Source organism: Urocitellus parryii, chromosome 10, assembly GCF_045843805.1.
Source record: "Urocitellus parryii isolate mUroPar1 chromosome 10, mUroPar1.hap1, whole genome shotgun sequence".
NCBI classification, from domain to species: domain Eukaryota; kingdom Metazoa; phylum Chordata; class Mammalia; order Rodentia; family Sciuridae; genus Urocitellus; species Urocitellus parryii.
The window spans coordinates 133,865,765-133,887,905 of record NC_135540.1 but is presented as its reverse complement, the minus strand read 5'-3'; positions in this window follow the sequence as shown (position 1 = coordinate 133,887,905).

Genomic DNA, 22,141 nt, shown 5'->3' with positions numbered 1-22,141 from the left:
TTGTGTCGGCCGCAGATATAATTCACTAAGTCACCCCAGACGCAGGATGCCACCAAATGATGCTTCAATGTATAAACTCCCAGATCTTCGGTTGGCAAACAGAGGCTGGGTGCAAGCAGGAAGGTTTTCAAAAATCTGGGGCCATGTTTTCCAGCCTCTTGATTCCTCTCACTGTCGCCTCCTCTTCCCTTCCCCTTCCTACATGGGTCATGCTCTGTGCCTTGAAGATTTCTAAGGCTAATTAGCAGACAAGAGACTATCAAGGCGTATTGACCTGGGAGATGGCAGCATTTATCGTCATGATAATTTCTCACAATTTTGAAGCTGGCCCTCTCTGTGGCTTTGTTCAAAGCCTGTCAGGGAGAAAAACCATTTAGATACTGTAATCAGAATTTTTGAGCTGAACCATGTTTTAAAATATGGTTTCAGTGGTAGAGTTGTGGAGTTTGGAAAAGGATTCCTGCTGGGAGTTAGCATCTCTTTGATCACCAAGCTGAAAGATTCACTTTGATCATGGAAACTACATTTCATAAAAGAGCTGATCTCTTCCTGAAATTTGCAGGTAAACAGAGAGATCACTTGAACTAATTGTAGAATGAGCAATTCAGATCCCAGACAATGGTCTCCTTTGAAATGAACTTAGGGCCTGTTGATTAACATAGCTAAGAGAATTGATGGATGGAAGACAGTGGTTCTAGTCCCCTCTTGACCCCCACAGGTGCATCAAGAGGTCACTGGCTGGGTCCTCTGAGCTTGGGTTCTCAGGTCCTCTGGATTCTTTTGCATGGCTCTTATGGTATTCAGGCAAATCTGTGTACACGTGAATGTCCGTAGGTAACCTTGGACAGAAGAAAGATTCATTCAAAAGAAAGTGCCTAGAACAGTAGGAAGCCTGCAGTCTTTGGAGTTCAGGGAACCTGAGATAAAATCTACCTCTCCATTATCACTAAAGAAACCAGGGGCTATTTACTTAAACCCTTCTGGGCCTCAGGTTCTTTATCAGGACATGTTGCAAAAGGTTAGCTTTAAGGTTAACTGATGTACCTTTTGTAAAAGGAGTTCTGGGAGGGGCTTACACATGCAAGACCCTGAGTTTGATCCTCAGCACCACATAAAAATAAATAAGTAAAATAAAATTATTTAAACAAACAAACAAAAAAAGGAGTCCTGTGAGGTACCAGGCATGTTGGGGAAGGAAAATATACAAAAGCATCCATGGAAAATCCCCCTGCTGTACTAAACACTATATACTGTACCCTATACTCCAGAGAGGAAACCACATGTGATTTTTCCCTGTTTGGAGTTGTGCTCTGGAAGGGATCTGTTTGAATGTTAACATATCAGATATTCCACTTAAATTGTTTGAACTGTTGAGGGGTGATCGGGACTCCTGCATGGGTGACCCATATACCTGTGGGTACAGGTGCTCAATTTTAGTGGTCAGGGGTTTTGAGCATTTCCTTATGGATCTGGAGTGCGTGACTTGGCTGGTTCCAGATGGCAACACTGGTCAGTTGCCATCTGGTCCTGACATAAATCACATAGGTCTGATAGTCAATGCAAGAAGACCTTGGCCCCGTCTGAGCGTGCTAGTCACCTTGGGCAGAAAGGCCCAGAATGCCCTCCACCTTGAGATGTCTCAGACACCCCACGTGAAGCATGGCCCCTCTCCATTCTTCTCAATCAGCTCTGCTTCTGCATGTCTGTGCCATGGCCAAGGTGCTTTTATGGGCATCGGGTAGAGTCAAGAAGGGTGGAAAAGAAGGCACCTGAAAGCATTCCTGCTACACCAGAACAATATTAGAGGATTTTCTCCCGGTTCTGAAGCCAGAAGTCTGAGGTCAAGGGTGGCAGGCAGGTAACTTCCAAGGCCTCTCCTTGGCTTGAAAATGCCTCCATCCTGCTGTGGCCTGATCGGTCTTTCCTGTGTTCACAGACTATGTTCACACTTCTTTTTCTTAAAAGGACATCAATCAGACTGAATTAAGAACCATACACCAACCTTGTTTTTAACCTCTTTCAAGACTCCTAATACAGCCAAATGTCTATCTCCAAATAGAGTCACCTTCTCCGGAACTGGGTCTTAAGACTTGAGCATATGAACTGGAGGGGAAAATGGCCCAGGAGACGACTCTGAGCCAAGCATGTCAGCACTTGGGGTGACCCAGACCCAGTTACTGCCCCTGAGCTCTCGGTCCTAGTGAGAATGTCTCCTGAAGGTCACACTGGTGTCTCCATTGCATAACCCACTGGACACGTGATCCTGACTGTGGTCCCCTTTGTCTAGATGTAGGTTTTTGTCATAATTCTCTACTCCCTTAGCTGCTGAGACATGGACTATTCTTCTTTTCCTCCTCAATCTCTCTGTCTTCATGGGCTGGTTCCTATGTTCAGCCTTTAAATATTGGTGTCCCTCTATTGTCAACTCCCTGCTTTCCTTCTTAGGTACCTCAAACATCCTGCTACCTTGCTACTGAAACAAGACCAAGGGCATCAGCATCTCCTGGGAGCTTATTAGAACTGCTGAATGCCAGGGTCCACCCTGGCACCACTGATTTACAGTCTAGATTGCTAACAAGATCCCCAGGTGATTTGTGGGCCCATTAAAGTTTGAGACGTGTGCTCTACTCATGTCCGCACCCACTGCCTGCTTGCCACCTGTCTGTCTCTCATCTCCAGGCTCCAGACTTCCCTGACTTCCCTCTCAGGCTGGCACTGCTCATTGACATCTCTAGGCGCCCCGCCCATGGGCACCGCGTCTCAGCAGCTCAGCCCATCTCTGCCTGCCTCCACATCCTGCAGCCAGTTGTGAAGTAGTATTGCACCTGCCAGCTGTCACCCTCCACCCTGGACTGATGCAGGTGGTTCCTAACAGATGTATTGGCAGTGGCTTTTCCTCCTCACACTTCCATCCTCTGTTTGGACTCTCCCCCACCCAGTGGTTGCCTGGCAACACTCACTCATTCCATGGGACTCAGTTCTGGAATCCTGCTGGTTCCTGCTTCCCCACCTCCACCCCCAGGAATCCTTTCCTCCCCATGACTGTGGTTGGTGTCCTCGATGGTGAAATGGGATGTATTGAAACGTTTTACAGAATAGATGAATAAGTTTGTGGAGCAGAGCCCAACACAGGACACAAGTGACCACTGGTGGGAGGGTCTGTGCTGGGTGGGGTGAGGGGGCCTCTGGTGCAGGAAGCTCAGCCCCGAATCTGGACCTCCCGGGAGAAGGAATGGTGACAGAAGCATCTGAGAATCCTGGTCCTCTCCCACCTGGGCCAGAGCAGGTGCCCGTCCATTCTCAGCCCAGGAGGTGACAGTGGGAAGTTCTGGTTGGGGAGGGAGACATCAGTTAGGGTAGGGTGTTAAAATGGAAGCCAGCAAGGATGTCTGGTGTTTCCCAAAGGAAGACGCTGAGAGCAAAGTCCTGTCTACCTGGTCGACTTTTAGTTTTGAATTTGTGCCCAGAAGCTGTTTATAGACAGAGTATTTTAGAGATAAGAAAATAAATAGAATTAAGCTAGAGGGATGCGCTGAGCATTTCTTTCTTCTTGTCCGTTGACTGTCCTCGGACCGTCACAGCTTAGGTAGTGACAACTCTTTGAATAATGGTGCTGTATTTTACAATAAAACAGTCAAGGCTCTTCAATCATTACATTAACAAAGATAGGGGTCGAAAGGCTACAACTTAAAAGAAAAGAGATTTTAAATGGACAGAAATGGCAATAAAAATGGAAATATTTTTCCCTGACGTTTTTCTGTATTTGATTAACGCTTTGTGGCCCAAGATTATGTCTCACCTCACATTTAAATAGTTCTTTGCCACTAAATATAAAAAAGTCTCTGGAATAGAGAAAACACACACACTCACACACACACACACACACACACACACACACACACACACACACACACACTCACACAGGATCAGGCAGACCAGGGTCTGTATTTGGCTGACTAGCTGTGTTTCCTCAAGCAGGTCTCTTGACCTCTCAGAATCTCAGTTTTGTCTCCTATACAATGGGGGGACTTAAAGTTGACTTTATTGATTTTGGGAATTAGATTATTTATAATGAATAAATATTTGCTCCATCATTGTTAGCATCTAAGTAATGTTGTTTTGTTCCTAAACCAAAACAAAACATGTCAATCATCACATACTTGACAAAAAAAAAGAAAAAAGAAAAAAATACAGCTTCACAATGGCTCCTCTCTAGGGCTGTTGCAGGAGCTAGAGGCAAGTTCTAGGGTTCCCCGGGCTGAGGACACCAGTCTGGGCTTTTCCTTGCTAGGACCATACAGGCAAAGCTCTGCTGGCGGCACCTGCTTCGTTCTTAGGAGCGTACTTAGGCACAGGGCTGTCTGCCTCCAAATAAAGGCCAAATATCAGACAGCCAGGTCTGTCTGAGGGCTTGACACTATTAGTTATGGCAACTGGATCTTAAGTGAACCCACTTCAGTACGCAAAGCATGACTGTGTGTGCGCTGAGCTCTCACCCACATGCTGCTGATGTTCCAATTAGGATACCATAATCCCAAGGTGCTTCATTAGCACCAAACAGGAAGCCTGTTTATTTGGAGCAGGCAAAGGTCTGAGACAGATGTGAAGGTCTGCTGTCCACGTGGAAACAAAACCTCAGGCTTGCTGAGTGAGCCCTGATGGTCTGTAGTGGGGTTTCCCTGTTGAGCTGTTCTGCTAGTGAGGATGATGCATATTGGAAATGGTCTCTTGGTGAGGACATTGGAGGTATGCAGATTGCCTAGAGCCCTTTGGACTGGACTGCTTGCAGTAGCCTGACTCCTGGGAGGCTCCAGACCCATGCGCCTAGGCGTGATGCCCAAGGCCATCATTGCTCACTCTCTGTCCTGGTTTGGACCACCACCTTTGCATGTCTTTTTCGAATGAGCAAGCTCAGAGCCTTCTCAGAAGAACTGTATTAAGGACCGCTTCTTTTTCTACCTTTGCTTGCACAACTCCCAGGCAGGGACTTCATTCCAGACCTACTTGTGTCCTGCATTGATCGCCTCCTCCTCTTCTGGTTCTTGTAGGAGTGTCCCAGGAGACATCCTGCCTTGAAATCTGCTCCTGGATGCCTGTGATCCTTCTCCCTGGGCCTCCTCAGCTGCTGAGTTTGGGAAGCACGCTGCTGATGCTGACCCCAGCAGGACCACCTTCGGTGTTGGCCTGGAAAACAGGGCTGAGCTGTTTGCCCTTGACCTGGCTGAGTGCTCCTCTCAGTCTCAGGCCCTGACTGGTCCCTCCTTCCTCAGGACAATATCTTCTCTCCTCCTACTCACTCTCTTACCCGCCACCATAGACTGAAGGCAGAGGTTGAGGACAGCTCTGCAGATGGACAGAGTTCCTGGAAACTCAAATCTCTACCTGCTTCTCTGTTCTATCCATCTGTCCACCATCAGTCCTTCTGTCTCCACCCATCTATGCATAGTCGTGCCAGATATTCACTGGGCACTGGCTTTATGCCCTGGGGGTCAGGGCAGCTAGGACAGGGTGAGCTTCTGGGGCTGATGGTCTGACTGTAACACCCAGCCCCATTGGCTGGTGAGCTTAGGGACTGCACCACAGATGGAATTTACTGCTTCCCCAGGTCTTCACCTGTGGAATGCCGATCCTAAGAGCCCTCACCTCATGGAAGTGTGAAGAGGAAACAGAATATTACCCTTTGAGCTCCTTCACTGCACTTATCACCCCTTATCATATTTCTTTATCACATTTTATTTTGTTTATTATTTATATCATTTTAATAGCTCAGTTTCTAGCCCCCACGCTAGGACCTATTCCAGTTCCCAGGATTCCAACAAGCCTCCTGCCCAGATTTGTTGAACGTCCCAACCACTAATCTTTGTGTGCAAATCACTCACCCTTTGGAAAGATGTTTGCACAAAGTTTACTCAAAGAAGTGTTCAATTAATACATTTAAAATGGATTTTAATTTATTAACATTTAACGCATAAACAATCTTTTGTCATTCAGTTTTCCAACAAATTATTTTTTAGCGAACCCTTCTTAGATAATAAGTGCTGGAATCATAGTGTCACCCAGATCTCTTGTTGCATCCTGCTGGCAGTGTAACTGAGAGTATTATGAGGCACACAGGTGCCAAACTAATGCACCAAGTGCCCAAAGGGAAGAGGGGGGTTCTCTGGGAGTGTGGAGAGGGGTGCCGGGCCAGGCAGGGTCACCTGGAAGCTGAACCCCTGCAAAGCTGCTTTGTAATTATTTCCGGGATTAGGTTTGAGTCCCCCGTAGGCTCTGTGAGCTCAAGTTGGCGTCCAGATCGTCTGTTTCTTTGTTGGAGAAAGGAGCAGCTCTGCATGATGCACATCATAGGCATTAAGAAATGTTTATTGTTCTTAAAATACGGCCATGTCAGCTTCACTCCATGGATGAGTGAAATGCAATATTATTTTTAACCCTAAAGTTGAATTAGCAGGAAGGAATTTGAAATGGAACCCCCTGGGAAGAAGGAAAAAACTATTTTTTAAGACAACCTGAGGAATGACAACTCAGGGAAGAGCCTCTGCTCCCCCAGTGTGTGGAAGTGGGAGTGGGGATCTGCAGAAGCCACTCAGAGCCTCAGAGAGGGCTTGTCAGAGGGGCAGGTGCTGTGGGCAGGTGCTGCTGCCCTGGGATAGAGGAGGAAGTCCACGTGCTCTGGCCGGACCCGGATCTTCTTGCTTTTAGCTATGGGAGCGGTTCTCCCTGGGTGTACAGACAGACATGGAGACATCTCAGGAGGGGAAGTGTGCTTTCCTTAATAGGCAAGTCCCCTGCTCTCTCCAGGAAGGCTGTTTCTGCTCCAAGCTCCACTGAGTTGGTGAATGGCGTTCATGAGAGACTCACTCTAATCTTTCTCCATGTCCAAGAGTTTGGTTCCCTCAAGTGCCAATGGGATATTGCATGTTTTAATTAGCAAAGCAGGACATGCAGAGCTTCAGAGAGAGGGAGAGGGAGAGAGATGCCTGCTGTGGTGAAGTTCTCTCTCATTCACTTGGCTTGGCCACAGCAGGGATGGCTCCCTAATCACGGACAAACCATGGGTGACAGGGAATCCCTGTCATTCTAATTTCTGTGTCTCACCAACCTCTCCCTAACATCAAGATGAGTCTGCAAGTGACAGCACTGGGCTGTTGGGAAGTCTGGGAATTAGACCTGGCCCCCTCTGCCTCCAGCTCCCCATGGTTCTGGTCAAGTGCTTGAGCCTCTCTGACCTTTGTTCCTACTATATTCAGATGACAATCTCTATGTCTATAGGAATATCCCGTAATAAGAGATGAAAGGCAAATGGTATATATAACAAGTACTAGAAAAATGTTAGTTTTCTCCTCTTGCCTCCTTCCTTCCCTGCCCTCACAAGGCTCTCTGGGGAACAGTGAGAGCAGAGCAGAGCTACAACTTACACCATCATCAACTCTGTAAAATTAGAGGAAAGAAAAATAAATCACACACACACACACACACACACACACACACACACACACTGAAATTAGCAAAATTGTTAAGATGGTTTTGTGAATTAATATGATACCAACATAGGAACTAGGCAGAATTTTTTTTCTTTCCTGACAATGTTTAGTGTATTTGTTAAAAATAAATCTTAAAAGAAAGATTGGGTCGATAACTTCTGCAACAGACAGACAACACAATGGCTCCCAGCCCTGCCTTTACCCCTACAGTCTGGAGAACAGTATCTTATCTTTGTCAGACTTTTACACATCTCTGTGCAATATTTCATGCAACTCTCATGGAGGCTTTCAGAATTAGGTAGAGAGGGATTAGTATGTCTATTTTGCAGATGTCAAAATAGATACAGAACATTTGGTTATGAGGGGATATTCAAGTCCCTGCCTTTTTGACTCTGCTATGGCTCTGTTGTCTGTCTCTTCCTTGTCCTTCATAGCAATACACAAATTTGTTCATATGTTTGTATTCCTGTTTTGGACCATGACTTTAACAGGGTGGATCCCAGACTCCTACTGCCAAAACTGGTGCTGGCCAATTTTGGAGGAAAATGGATGCTCAATGTTTTAGTCCATTTTATGCTGCTACAACATAATTGCTGTCCTTGAGTAATTTATAAAAAGCAGAAGTTTATTTCTTGTAGTTGTGGAAGCTGAGAAACAGAAATTGAGGGACCATATTTTGTGAGCATCTTCTTCAACCTCATCCCATGGTGGAAGGCAGAAGGGCAAAATAGCACCGGGGATTAGAGATCCTTTCATCAGGAGCTCACTCCTGTGATTGCTGGTCCATACCTGTGACAGCAGCATCCACCCATTTGTGACTTAATCACCTCTGGAAATCCAGTATGGTTATATTGGAGGTTGAGTTTCCAATATTTGATGGGGGACATGTTAAAACCTGGCACTAAGCCAAGCTTCTAAGTTGTGGCTCTTAGAAGCCCACAGGTGCTGCACTCTGGTCTTCCTATGGCTGTGTCTAGCGGCAGCTCCAACTAAGAGGAGCTGGTAGAAGTCTTGCGTCTTGGTCGAGGATGACGGTTGTCAGATTTGAATGTGCATCAGAATCATCAGAACAGTTTATTAAGACAGAATTCCGGGCTTTGGACACAGAATTTCTGATTTCACCAGGGTTGGGGAAGGGCTTGAGAATCTGCATTTCTTACAAGTTCCCAGGTGATGTTAACATAGCTGGTTGGGAGTCACACACTGAGAACCACTGGTCTTTGGGAAAGTTCTTAGCTTCAGATGCACATTAGGGTCACTTGGGGAGCTTAAAAAATTCCAAAGCCATGGCTGTACCATAGACCAATCTAATCTGAATTTGTGGGGTGGGACCCAAACTCAGTTGTTCTTAAATCTCTGGAGGTTGTTACTATGTGCAGCCATATTTGACAACTTACTCTAAGGAGTTTAGAAGGCTGGGTTCAAAGCCCAGGTCAGTGGATTAAATTAGTGATTCACAAATATATACGGGGGAGGTGTTGTAACATCAGACAACTCCATAGTACACATCAAACTTACTCTCAGTCTTGATACTATCCATTCAAAAACTAAATAAGCATATGGGATTTTTACATTTATTCCAAGAGGGCATAAATGCTGGCATACAGGTACGAGTTTACATACCAGGCTTGCATTGCTAATTAGATGGTCTGGGTTTAGGGATGACCCTTTGTTGGCTTCTTGAAAGTTGTATCCTGGAGCCTTCCCCATGTTACTGATAAAGCTCTTCTGTTGCTCTATGAGCTTGTCCAACGTTGTGCAAATGACATGAGTGGTGTACACCTATTTTCCTTAGGGACCAGATGCCCAAGTGACCAGCACCCGGTTTAAACCCTGGAGTCTTCAGTGTGCCTCACTGGGTTGAAGCATTCTGCATATTTTGCTGCATTACACTGCTGGAGGAAGGAGTATCTTTTAGCCGACCATCCCTTAAGAGGGATCATGGGAATCCTGGGTCTGGACGCTTCTAGATTGTCCTTGAGAGTTTGTCCATGCTGGTCTTGGTGGGCATCCTTTCACTTGATAAAGCATAGATGTGTATTAACTGCCTCCAGGCCCCATGAGTTCTTTTAGCCAAGCTGTTGAATATGGGACCACCCAAAGAGATGCGAATTTTTAATATAAATATAGAGATAAATGTTGGTTTTGAAACTTCACCAAGTAGCGGGTGCGAGGAAGCCATGCATACCCAAAGATATTCTCCCTATGCAATAGGATGTAGTAATGAACAGAAACAGAAAAGATACGAGGCAAGTTTGATATTCCTGAAACCACGTAGAGAAGGACTGGGGTGGGTATGGAAGGAGTGTGGACGGTCCACACAGAACAGCATCATCAGCAGGAAGGCATAGCCAGGGCTGTACACCACAGGTTCCTGCATCCTCACCACTGTCCTGTCCACATCCTTGTCATCTTTGCACCTGTGTGTGATGGTGGAGCCCATTTTCTGAGTCACTAGCCACTATGACAGGCTGTCTTTCTCTGCCAGCTTCTCAGTGTCACTAAAGAGGGGACAACCACCCTCTCTCCCCTGCCAAGAGGGAGCAGGGTTGAAGAAGGGCTTATGAAGCAAGGGTCTTAGAAGGTTAAGAGTCAACAAGTTCTGAGGATCCTTTTGGCCCTGAGAGTCTGTGATGCTGAGTCCCTGGCAGCCTGAGCCTTCATCTCTGCTTCTGAGAGGTGGGCACAATGCCTATTGACTCATGGCACTGTTGAGATGATTGATTCAATGTTCCAAAGAATAATAAGTCATCAGAGCTGGGAGGGCAAGGTGAACTCCAAATGCACACATTCAACAGAGGAGGAACAGGGGACACTGGTGAGTCACAACGTGGTCTTTCATTTAGATAGGGCCCAAGATGGACTAGATTGCGGTTTCTAGACCTCTCCCGTTTGGCCTCTTGCACACATGTTACAGCTTTTCATGAACTTAGGTAAATGCAAAGTGGAGTCTGCTGCCACATATGGAGAGCCACTGTGTGCTAGATGCCTATGCATAATGTCCCTCTTACTCCTCATGGCAGGCAAACATGTGAGGACACGCGTGACTTGTTTAAGATCACCAGATGTCATCTTGAGTTTTAAACCCAGATCTGTTTCTCAGGCTTCTTCTCTTGTGTGCTGTTTCTCATGGTAATAAGAAAATAGATAGTATTTCCTGGGTGCCGACTAGGTGCCAAGAGCCAAATAAGGTCTACCTACATTATCTCATTTAATCTCTTCGAAAATGCCAGAAGGGAATCATGACCCCGTCTACTCCCAAAGCCGTGGGTCCCTGGGAAATCAGCACTGAGCGTGTGGTAAATTACTAAATCTAAATGTCAGCCCCAGGATCCTGAGGCCAAGTCAAATGCTTGTGACGGCTCTGATTAAGGGTAGCCTTGCCACCAGAGCCTTTTCTAGCTGAATGGTCAAACTTTCACTGATTGAAATCAGCCTCTGCCCCAAGTACACTTGGAAATGATGATTTCCATATCCTTCCAAACTACTGGGTTTAGTTTGTCGGTTACAATGATCTATGCTTGATTCCTAGCTTGATTCTCTAAGTTAAATAACTTAAAGAGTTATTAAACTCTCTAAGCCTGCTCCCTTATTTTAAAAATGGGGATATATACCATAAAGAACTTCCTTAAATATTCAGAGTGTTTTCAATAACTTTCTAGTAAAACCCCAGCCTTTTAGTGTAGCGTGGGCCTCCCGGAGGTTCGCTGCTGTGAGAACAGGGGATAGTTGAGAGGGTCCCTGGGGAGAGGTCAGTGCAGTCTCTTTGTCACTTTTCCCATAAATAGTTTTGTAGTGAACTTGGGGTTGGGATGGGGATTTTGGAAAATAAGGTAAGAAGGAAAGAAAGTCGGAAAGTTGTGGGAGAAGCCAAGGAGACCCAGACATTGGGAAGATCTTTACTTGAGTAACTAAGGTGAGTGTCTTAGTTTTCCTTGATTGCAACTGAATACTGCAGACTGGGTAATTTATAAAGAAAATGCATTTTTATTTCTTAGTGTACTGGTGGCCAAGGCATCCAAGGTCAAGGGCTGCATCTGGTGAAGACCTTGCTAGTGGGGACTTTGCAGAGTCCCTGGGCCATGTAGTAAGCAAGCTTGATTATTTGGGTCTTTCTTCCTTCTCTTATAAAACCTTAAAACAATCATTGGGGGCTTACCCTCAGGACCTCACCTAATCCTAATTACTTCCCAAAAGCCCTACTCCCAAGTACAATTAGCGTATGACATTGAGGACTGAATTTCAACGTAAGATTTAGAAGGGACACACAGACCACAACATTGGAAATTGCCATTGAAATCATGAAACTAGAGAGAGAGAGGAAGAAACTAATTGTATGTAGTACCACTATGTTCCAGCCGTGTTTTAGAGGGTAATGACTAAGAACGGGACAGTCACTGGAAGTAGTTGGCCTGTGTGTAATCTTGGTTCCTTCATTTACTCACTGTGTGGGCTTAAGAAAGTTTTTTAGCTTGTATGAGACTTACTTTCTCCATCTATAAAATGGAGATAACAATATACTATAGATTTGATGTTGTAAAAATTAAGTGAGTTAATTCAGGTTACTTAGTAAGAACATCCAGTAACTGTCAAAAACGGAGCATTCATAAATATATATATAAATATACATAAATATATATAAATATACATAAATTATATTTGAATATTTTATTTTATTATACTATAAAATTTTATGGGAGTTCCCATCTCATAGATGAAAAAGTTGAGGTTCAGAAAGGTAATTCTGATTCAGGGTCAGAACCAAAATCTTTCTGACTTCCAAGTCAAACTCTCCCCACAAGTTCATACTTAAAGAAAAGTGGTAGTTATGTAACATAATATGAGATATTTTTGATAGAAGAGTTCTAATAATGAGGATTTCATGTCCCCTAGCCCAGTGTTATTAAAACACCTAAATAAAACCCAAGGCTCATAGCACAGCTACTACTTCTTACATAAAAGAGGCATAGAAAGGACAGGTAGAGAGGTGCTAGTGACAGCTTGTATCAGTTGGAGAGCTCATCTTTGGGTTTTCAGGAATTTTGAGACACTGGACATCCCCATAGTAACTTGACGTTGATCCTGATAGGAATACTCACACCAGGTGTTATTGTATAATTTGGATATGAGGTATCCTCACAAAGCTCATGTGGCCATTCAGGAATGTTCTGAGGTGAAGTGCTTAGATTGTGAGTGCTATATGAGCTGATCAGCTGATCAACCCATTTGGTCCACTGTTTGGATAGATTGCTGGGTGTTAGCTGTCTGCAGGTGGGGTGTGTCTGGAGGAAGTAGGTCACTGGAGGTGTGCCCTTGGGGAATCCATTGTGTCCCTGGCTTCTCCCTCACTCTCTGCTTCCTGGCTGTCAGGAACTGAGCACCTGTCCTCTGCCTCACCCTTCCACCATGATGTTCTGCCTCACCCGAGGCTCTTCTGATCCATGGAATTGGCCAACTATGGACTAAACTTCTGAAACTGTGAGCCCCAAATAAACTTTGCCTCCTCTAAGCTGGTCTTGTCAGGTGTTTTGGCCACAGTCATCACTAACACACCCTGGAAACTAACAAACTCCACATTGCAAAGATAAAAACCAATTCAAAATGGTTAACTATGATGGAGGGCAGAAGGTGGAAGGTTAGGGGACAGAAACCAAATTTCTGTGGGTAGACTTTTCTACATAGATGTTGACTGAATCATGCAAATGTGGCGCCATTTACAAAATTAAAAATTCTCTTATATTAAAATCAAATAAAAGAACCTAATCAAATGTTAAGTTGACAGCACATAGCCACACAGAGAACAAATATATTTTGTGGGACTTTAGAACACTGTAATCCTCAGAAAATATTATTGGGATAAAAAGAAGCAAAACTAAATTTAAATATTTAAATAATAAATGTTTATATTATTTATAATAATTTAAATATTAATATTTGTAACTAGGGCTGGGGATGTGGCTCAAGCGGTAGCGCGCTCGCCTGGCATGCGTGCGGCCCGGGTTCTATCTTCAGCACCACATACCAACAAGAATGTTGTGTCCGCTGAGAACTAAAAAAAAATAAATATAAAAAAAAAATATTTGTAACTATTTCTTTATAGTGTTAGAACAAATAGATAATTATGTTAATGCTCTTAGAAATCAGCATATTCTCTGTAAGAAAAATAAATACAATTATAAAGTGAAAGAAATTAAGGGAAGCCACTATAATGCTAAAATTGAATAGAACTGTAGCTAAGAACAAGATACAACATGATAGCTATATGCCGTACAGTCAACCCCAGATCATGCACACACACAATGGTGTTTCCATAAGATTATAATGGAGCTGGAAGTCAGGTGCCTAGTGATGTCATTGCAGTAATGTCCCAGCACAGTGTATTACACATTTGTGGTGATGCTAGACTAAAAAAAAAAAAAAAAAAAAAAAAGTGTTAAAAATGTCTAACACCTACACACATGTATGTACCTCGTACTTGATAATGGTAACAAGGGTCTTTGTTACTGGTTTATGTATTTACTGTGCCTTTCAATTCTTATTTTACTGTGTACTCCTTCTACTTATAAAAAACGTTTACTGTGAAACAATATGCCACGATACACTGGCAGCATCTTGTGCATATCAGGTCTCCTCATGCAAAATCTGATGCACAATCTTGTTTCATATCAGGCCATTGACTTAAGCCATCTAGGTTTGTGGAAGTCAACTAATAATAGCCAAATAGTGATGAAATCATATAACAACACAGTTCGCAAAACACTTCTGCCATCAACCCCACTGCTCAATGATACAGAACTGTTTGTGTTTATGTACACACGTTGGTTGTTCTCTCTCTCTCTCTCTCTCTCCCCCCCCCCTCGCTACAAGATAAACTTGAATCATCTTATTGTGCTGAAGGGCAAGGAAACTACCGGGTTTAATAGTGTCATGTAAAAAAAAAACCCAGGAGCCTGCCTAAAAAGTGTCATAATATGTTAAAAATTTGAACATAAAACAGTAACAATTATAGTACATTTGAAATTCTGCTCAATAAAAATTTAATTGTAATTTTTTAAAATAAAAATTCTTATCTGTTAACTGATTATTATGAAAATTGGTGATTATATGAACAAATGTAAATTTTTTTGTTTCCAGTAGAATCTATGTTTTGGTGTTCCCAAAGAGATCTGGTTGACAGGAGAAATCTTTATATAAGAATGTGATCTAATAAATAGGAAAGGAGTGACAGAGTTTTAGACCCTTTTAACCCTTTGGGAAATACTGATAGGACCAAAGACTTTGTCTTGGTGTGGAAAGTAACAGATGAATGGTTGATGGAGAACTGGACATGTGGAGAGCTTCAGAGAAAGGTTGCACAGGTTGTTTTCTGAATGCAGGTGAAAAATAACAGCTGTACTTGAGTTGGGTAGTATTCACCCTTGGCTCACTGAGTGCTAGGTTTATAGGTTTGCTGGGGCTGCTAATACACAGAGCTTAAACTACAGACCAAGGCAGGGAAGTGTGAAGGCATTCCTATAAGTACACCACTGTACTCACACTCTAGGCTGAATTGGACATCACTTGAAGTAGAGTGTGATGAGTTAAAGAGGCATAAAGTAGCCATTATTGCAACACAACAAAGAAGTACAGATATTAATCCCCAAATGGAGATAAAACAAAATCATAAAAATCTTTAATCCAAAAGTAGGAAGCAAGAAAAGACAAAAATGGAGCAAAGAACAGATGGAACAAAAGGAAAACAAGTAGAAAGGCAACAGATTTCAACTAGTCATACCAGGAAAATTTTTTAGCAGAGATTGTCAGGTTGCATAAAAAAGTTAAGATTCATTTATGTTCTGAATACAAGAAACTCACATTAAATATAGACACACAAATAGGTTAAAAGCAACAGCATTGAAAATCATGCAAAAGGCTAACACCAATTAAAAGAAAACTGTCTTTCTATATCAAATCAGACAAGTAGATTTCAATCTTAACAGAAATGAGGAGGGCATTTCATAATGGTTAGGAGATTAATTCATCAAGAAATGTGACAATCTAAAACTTTTATGCCACTAATAATAGAGCATCAAAAAAACCCAGAATTGCCAAAAATAGAGACAATCCACAATTATAGCTGGAGATTTCAATAACTCTGTTTCAATAATGGTTAGAAGTAGGCAGAAATCAATGAAGATGTAGATTTGAATTATGCATAGAAATAGCCATGGCAGGATTCAAGCCCAGACATTCTAGCTAAACAGCCCTTGATTTTAACCTTTAGAACATGCAGGTCATTCAGAATGGATATATGAATTCATCACATAGAGAATATCAATATTTTAAAAAATTGTTTATTTTAAACTAATACATAAAATGTAAAAATTATGCATTTAGGAGATACCATGTGATGTTTCAATACATGTATACACTGTGCAATGTTAAATCATGGTGAACAAATATATCTCCACATTTACCATTTCTTTATGGTGAAAACATTAAACATCCTTCCTCTGGCTTTTTAAAGCATATGGTATGTACTTATGCTACTGGGCAAACCAGGACTCCTTTGTCCTATATAGCTAGAACTTAGTACCCATTGATCAACTCCTCCCTACCTCTTCTGCACCCTTACTCTCCTAAGCCTCTGGTAACCACTGTTCTACTCTCAACTTCTACAAGATCAACTTTTTTACATTCCACATATGAGTGAGATTATGTGGCATTCGTTTTTCTTACTGACTTATTTTACTCAACCCAGTGATCTTCATTTTTATCCATGTTTCCACAAATGACAGGATTTTATCTTGTTATGAATGGTGTTCCACTGTATTTGTGTACGACATTTCCTGTGTCCATACAATCTCTTGATAGACAACTCAGTTGATTCCCTTCCTTGGCTATTGTGAATAGTGCTGCAATAAACATAGAAGTCTACCTGTCTATTAGAAATACTGATTTTATTTCCTTTGGATATATGATCAGTAGTTGGGTTGCTGGATCATACAGTAGTTCTCTGTTTAATTTATTGGGGAGCTCCCTACTGTTTTCCAAAATGACCATACTTAGTGACAATCCCCCCAATGGTGTGCAAGTGTTTCCTTTTCTCCACACCCTCACCAGCACTTTCTATCTTTTATCTTTTGGATGATAGCCATTCATACCGGAGTGGGATGCCATGCCATTGTGGTCTTCATCTACATATTCTTGATTATTAGTGATGAGCACTTTTGGGATGCCATGCCATTGTGGTCTTCATCTACATATTCTTGATTATTAGTGATGAGCACTTTTCCATATTCATATAGATTATTTGTGTGCCTTATTTTGAGAAGCATCTATAGAGGCCTGTTGGCCATTTTTAATTTGATTATTTGGGTTTTTGTTGTTGTTGTGTACTTAAGTATTTGAATTCCTGATATATTATAGATCTGAGCTTATTGTCAGATGTATAGTTTGTAAATATTTCTCCCCTTCTGTAGTTTATTTCTTCATTTGCTATGTAGAAACATTTTAGTTTGATGTAACCCCATTTGTCTAACTTTGTTTTTGTTTCATGAGCTTTTGCAATCCAAAGAATTCTGGCCCATTTCAATGACCTGAAGTATTTTTCCTGTTTTGTACAAGTAATTTCATAGTTTCAGATCTCATGTGCAAATCTTTAATACATTTTGGGTTTTTTATAATCAGAGATAGAGGTTTCTGTTCATGCTTCTGCCTGTGATATCCAATTTTCCCAGTGACATTTATTTAAAAGACTGCCCTTTCTCCATTGGCAGAGGCTGAGGCAGGAGGATCAAAGCCAGCCTCACCAACAGTGAGGCACTAAGTAACTCAATGAGACCTTATCTCTAAATCAAATACAAAATAGGGCTGGAGATGTGGCTCAGTGGTCAGGTGCCCCTGAGTTCAATCCCTGGTATCCCCCACCTCCCAAAAAATAATCAACTGGATATAGAGTTATGGGTTTACTTTTAGGTTCTTTATTCTGTTCCATTGGTTTATGTGTCTGTTTTTATGCCTATGTTAGGATGTTTAGGTTGCTACAACATTGTAGTATATTTTGAAGTTAGGTAATGTAATGCTTCCTATTTTCTTCTTTTTTGCTCAAGATAGCTTTGGCTAATCATTTTTTGTTTGTTTGTTTGTTTTTGTGGCTGTATACAAACCTTAAGATTGCTTTTTTTCCTAGTTTTGAGAAGAACACTATTGATATTTTGATAAAGATTGCATTGAATCTGTACATTGCTTTGAATAGTATGGATATTTTAACAATGTTGATTCTTATAATCCATGAACATGGGATGTCTTTTTTTGTGTGTGTGTGTGTGCTCTTAATTTCTTTCATCGATGCCTTCTAGTTTTCATTGTAGAGATCTTTCACCTCTTGGTTAAATGTATTAATAAGTGGGGTTTTTTTTAGCTATTGTAAATGGAATTGCTTTCAATTACTATTTCAGGTAACTTACTATTGGCAGATAGCAATCTACTAAGTTTTGTAAGGTTATTTCATATCCTTTAACTTTGCTGAATTCATTTAGCACTTCTAATAACTTTATGGTGGAGTCTTTGGTGTTCTCTTTGTATAATATGCCATGTACTAACAGTGAAAATTTGACTTTCTCTTTTTGAATTTGGATGCTTTTTATTTCTTTCCTGTGCATGATTGCTCTAGCTAGGCCTTCCATTATTATGTTGAATAAGAGTGAAGAAAGTGGGCATCCTTGTCTTGTTCCCAGATCTTAGAAAAATTTCAGCTTTTCCCCATTCAATATGTTAATTGCTGACTATTTTATATGACCTCTATTATGTTGAGGTACATTTCTTCTATAGCTAATTTGTGCAAAGTTATTGTCATGAAAGGATGTTGAATTTTATTGGCTGCATTTTTTGAACAACTTATGATGATCCTATAATTTTTGTACTTAATTCTGCTGATTTGGTGTATCACATCCACTGATTTGTACACGTTGAGCAATCCTTGCATTCCTGGGGTGAATCCCACTTGATTGGAGTAATAATCTTTTTAATATGTTGCTAGATTTGATTTGATTCTTATATTGGCCTACAGATGTGTGTGTATGTGTGTGTGTGTGTGTGTGTGTCCTTGTATGATTTTGGTATTAGGTTAGTGCTTGCTTGTAGATTAATTTTGAAAAATTTTCCCTCCTTTAATTTTCTCTTGTAACAATTTAAGAAAAATTGATATTATTTCTTCTTTGAGTATTTGGTAGAATTCAGCAGTGAAAACATCTGGTCCTGGGCATTTCTTTGATGGGGTAATTGTTTTAAATGACTCATTCTCATTATACATCATTGGTCTATCCAGGGTTTCTATTTCTTCATGATTCAATATTGGTGGAGTGTATGTGTCCAGCTATTTATCCATTTTTGTCTAGGTTATCAAATTTTTTGTTATACAATGGTACATAATGTTTACTAATCCTTTGCATTTCGGTTGTGTCAGTTATAATGACTCTTTTTTCAAATCTGGTTTTGTGTTTTCCTTCTTGGAAAGGTTTTGTAAACTTTATTTTTTTAAAAAAATCTAGTTCTTCATTTGGCTGATCTTTCATATTTGTTTAGTCATTTATTTCTGCTCTGATTTTTATTATTTATTTCCTTCAATTAGTTTTGGGTTTGGTGTGGTTTTGATTTTCAATTTCCTTGAGATGCAGCAACAGATTGTTTATTTGTGATCTCTCTACTTTTTTCATGCAAGCTTGTTTATTATAAGCTTCCCTCTAAATATTCCTTTTGCTGTATTCTGTGGATATTTATATGTGATATAACTATTTTCATTTGTTTCAAGAAATTTTAAAATTTCCTTTTCTGATTTCTTCCTTGATCCACTGGTTATTTAAGGATAATTTGCAGCTGTTGAATGGAACATTCTGCAGATATTAGGTCTATGTGGTCTATGGTGTGATTTAGCTCTGCTGCTTCTTTGTAGAATTTGTTTCCTTTAATTCTGTAAAAATCTCATGCTACTCTGTGCTATCTGGGAAGGTTTCAGCTGATACGTCTGCTATCAGGTTTGGGGAAACTTTGTGTGTTATTCATATTTTTTCTCTTGCTTTCTTGAAAATCTTTATCATTAACCTGCATTACCCCAGCAAGTTCAGTCTTGCTCCCTTCCATGCTGCCTAATGTTGGGGCAGTATTGGTGAAGGCAGCCCTCACCACATCTGGTAGTGATGCAGGTCAAAGGACGGCCACATCTCATTGAGGAACAGGTCTCTATCTGGTCCCTGGGCATGCACAAGCCTGGGAATAGCTGTACTGCATAAGACTGGGGAAGGTGTGGTAGAAATAGTCTCTTGGTCATCAAGAATAACACTCAGCTGGTCACTCCTGTCCCACAACCACAGGGACCTGTGCAGGACTGGAGGTATGTGCTCCAGGCCTCCTCTAAGACTGTCCTAAACATGAGTCTGTGTTACTGAGGTTCAGGTCTCTGTCTGAACTGGGGAAGATCTATAGTCTTCCTCTGGCCTAGGCAGAGGGAACTTTGGCTTTTGCCTGGTGCTGGAACTCACCATGGTTGGCCCAGCATTGAACTCTAAGTCAGTCATATGCCTTCTTTCCTGCCTGGCTCTCCAGGAGGGGAAGTCTTGCTCTGCAGCTGAGGTTGGAAGAGGAGTAGTCCCTTGGTCTTCTAGCTACAGTGTTTCAAAAGCTCAGTTCATGCATGGGTTGTGGCCTGAGGGCCTATCACTGGGTTTCCTTGTGACAGGCCTGGGACTGGGTTTCAGGTCTAAGGCTTGAACTTAATTCCTTCCCCCTCATCCAAGCAGGAGGTGTCTCTCCAGATTGTGTTGCTTAAACTTGGTGGAGAGTGATGCAGCCAACTCTTTCCTTCCTGCCCTTTTCAGTGCATCTTTTCTTATTATATGAAAACAAGTCACTATGGTAGCTCATCTGGCCTCATTAGCTCTTGTGAAGAAGGTAACTGAGTGCCCTGATAGCTGTTCAAATTGGTGTGTGTGTGTGGGGGGGGGAGATTATTGTTGGAGGATCTTTCTCAGGGGCAACCATGTACTTCTTTGTCTTCTCTAATTTTCAAAAATCCTTCTTTCTTAGGGTGAAGTTGCCATTTACGCAGGAGTTTGAAAACCAGACACCATTACCCATCTTGTTAGGCCATCACTCCACCAAAACATTCTCAGCAGGTACTGATGTTGGCTAATTGGTCTCAGACGAGGTCAGTCTCTGGATGAATTATTTTTCTGGATGAAACAACATAGTCTCCAAAGAATCATAAACACAATTCACAAAGCTTGCAGCATTGGTCTTCTGTGGGCCTAAGTAGGAGGCTGGCTCTGCCCTGCTTGTCGGCCAGTGTGCTTGGAGGACCCACTTCTACATGGGTCCAGCCTTTTGTCACATCTTTTCATGCTTTCAAGAATTTTCATCCTCCACTTTTAAAGCTCAGATGTCCTTCAGCTGTGTTGACATTTGGGACCTCGGGCCACAAGGCCTAATAAGAGAACAGGGCACTAGAAGTGTCAAGTTCAAATCTGCTGCTGACCAGCCCTCACCCCTTTCCTACTCAGCTTCCCATCATGGTTTATAAAAATGAAAGGAGATAGGTGTCTCTTATTCATCACCTACTTAGTGCAAGCATGCATCTTGCTCTTGCTGTAGTTAGCTTCCTTCCTTCCCAATGTACAAAAAGTAGCAAGAATGGTCCAAGAGTGGGGTTAGGAGAGAGAGGGCTGATTATGCACAAGGGCCAATTTTCTTCATCTGAGTGTTTTTTTTTTTTTATTGTTGGTCGTTCATAACATTACATAGTTCTTAATACATCATATTTCACAGTTTGATTCAAGTGGGTTATGAACTCCCAATTTTACCCCGTATACAGATTGCTGTATCACATCAGTTACCCTTCCATTGATTGACAAATTGCCTTTCTAGTGTCTGATGAATTCTGCTGTCTGTCCTATTCTCTACTATCCCCCCTCCCCTCCCCTCCCCTCCCCTCCCCTTTTCTCTCTCTACCCCTTCTACTGTAAATCATTTCTTCCATTTGTATTATCTTGTCTTACCCCTCCTTTCCTCTTATATGTCATTTTGTATAACCCTGAGGATCGCCTTCCATTACCATGCGATTTCCCTTCTTACTTCCTTTCCCTCCCACCTCTCAACCCTGTTAATGTAAATCTTCTTCTCAAGCTCTTCGTCCCTACCCTGTCCTTGTTTCCTCCCCTTATATCAAAGGAGTCATTTGGCATTTGTTTTTTAGGGCTTGGCTAGCTTCACTTAGCATAATCTGCTCTAATGCCATCCATTTCCCTCCAAATTCTATGATTTTGTCATTTTTTAATGCAGAGTAATACTCCATTGTGTATAAATGCCACATTTTTTTAATCCATTCATCTATTGAAGGGCATCTAGGCTGATTCCACAATCTTGCTATCGTGAATTGTGCTGCTATGAACATCGATGTAGCAGTGTCCCTGTAGCATGCTCTTATTAGGTCTTTGGGGAATAGACCGAGAAGGGGAATAGCTGGGTCAAATGGTGGTTCCATTCCCAGCTTTCCAAGAAATCTCCATACTGCTTTCCAAATTGGCTGCACCAATTTGCAGTCCCACCAGCAATGAACAAGAGTGCCCTTTTCCCCGCATCCTCTCCAGCACTTATTGCTCTGCACCAAGATTCTAGCAACACAA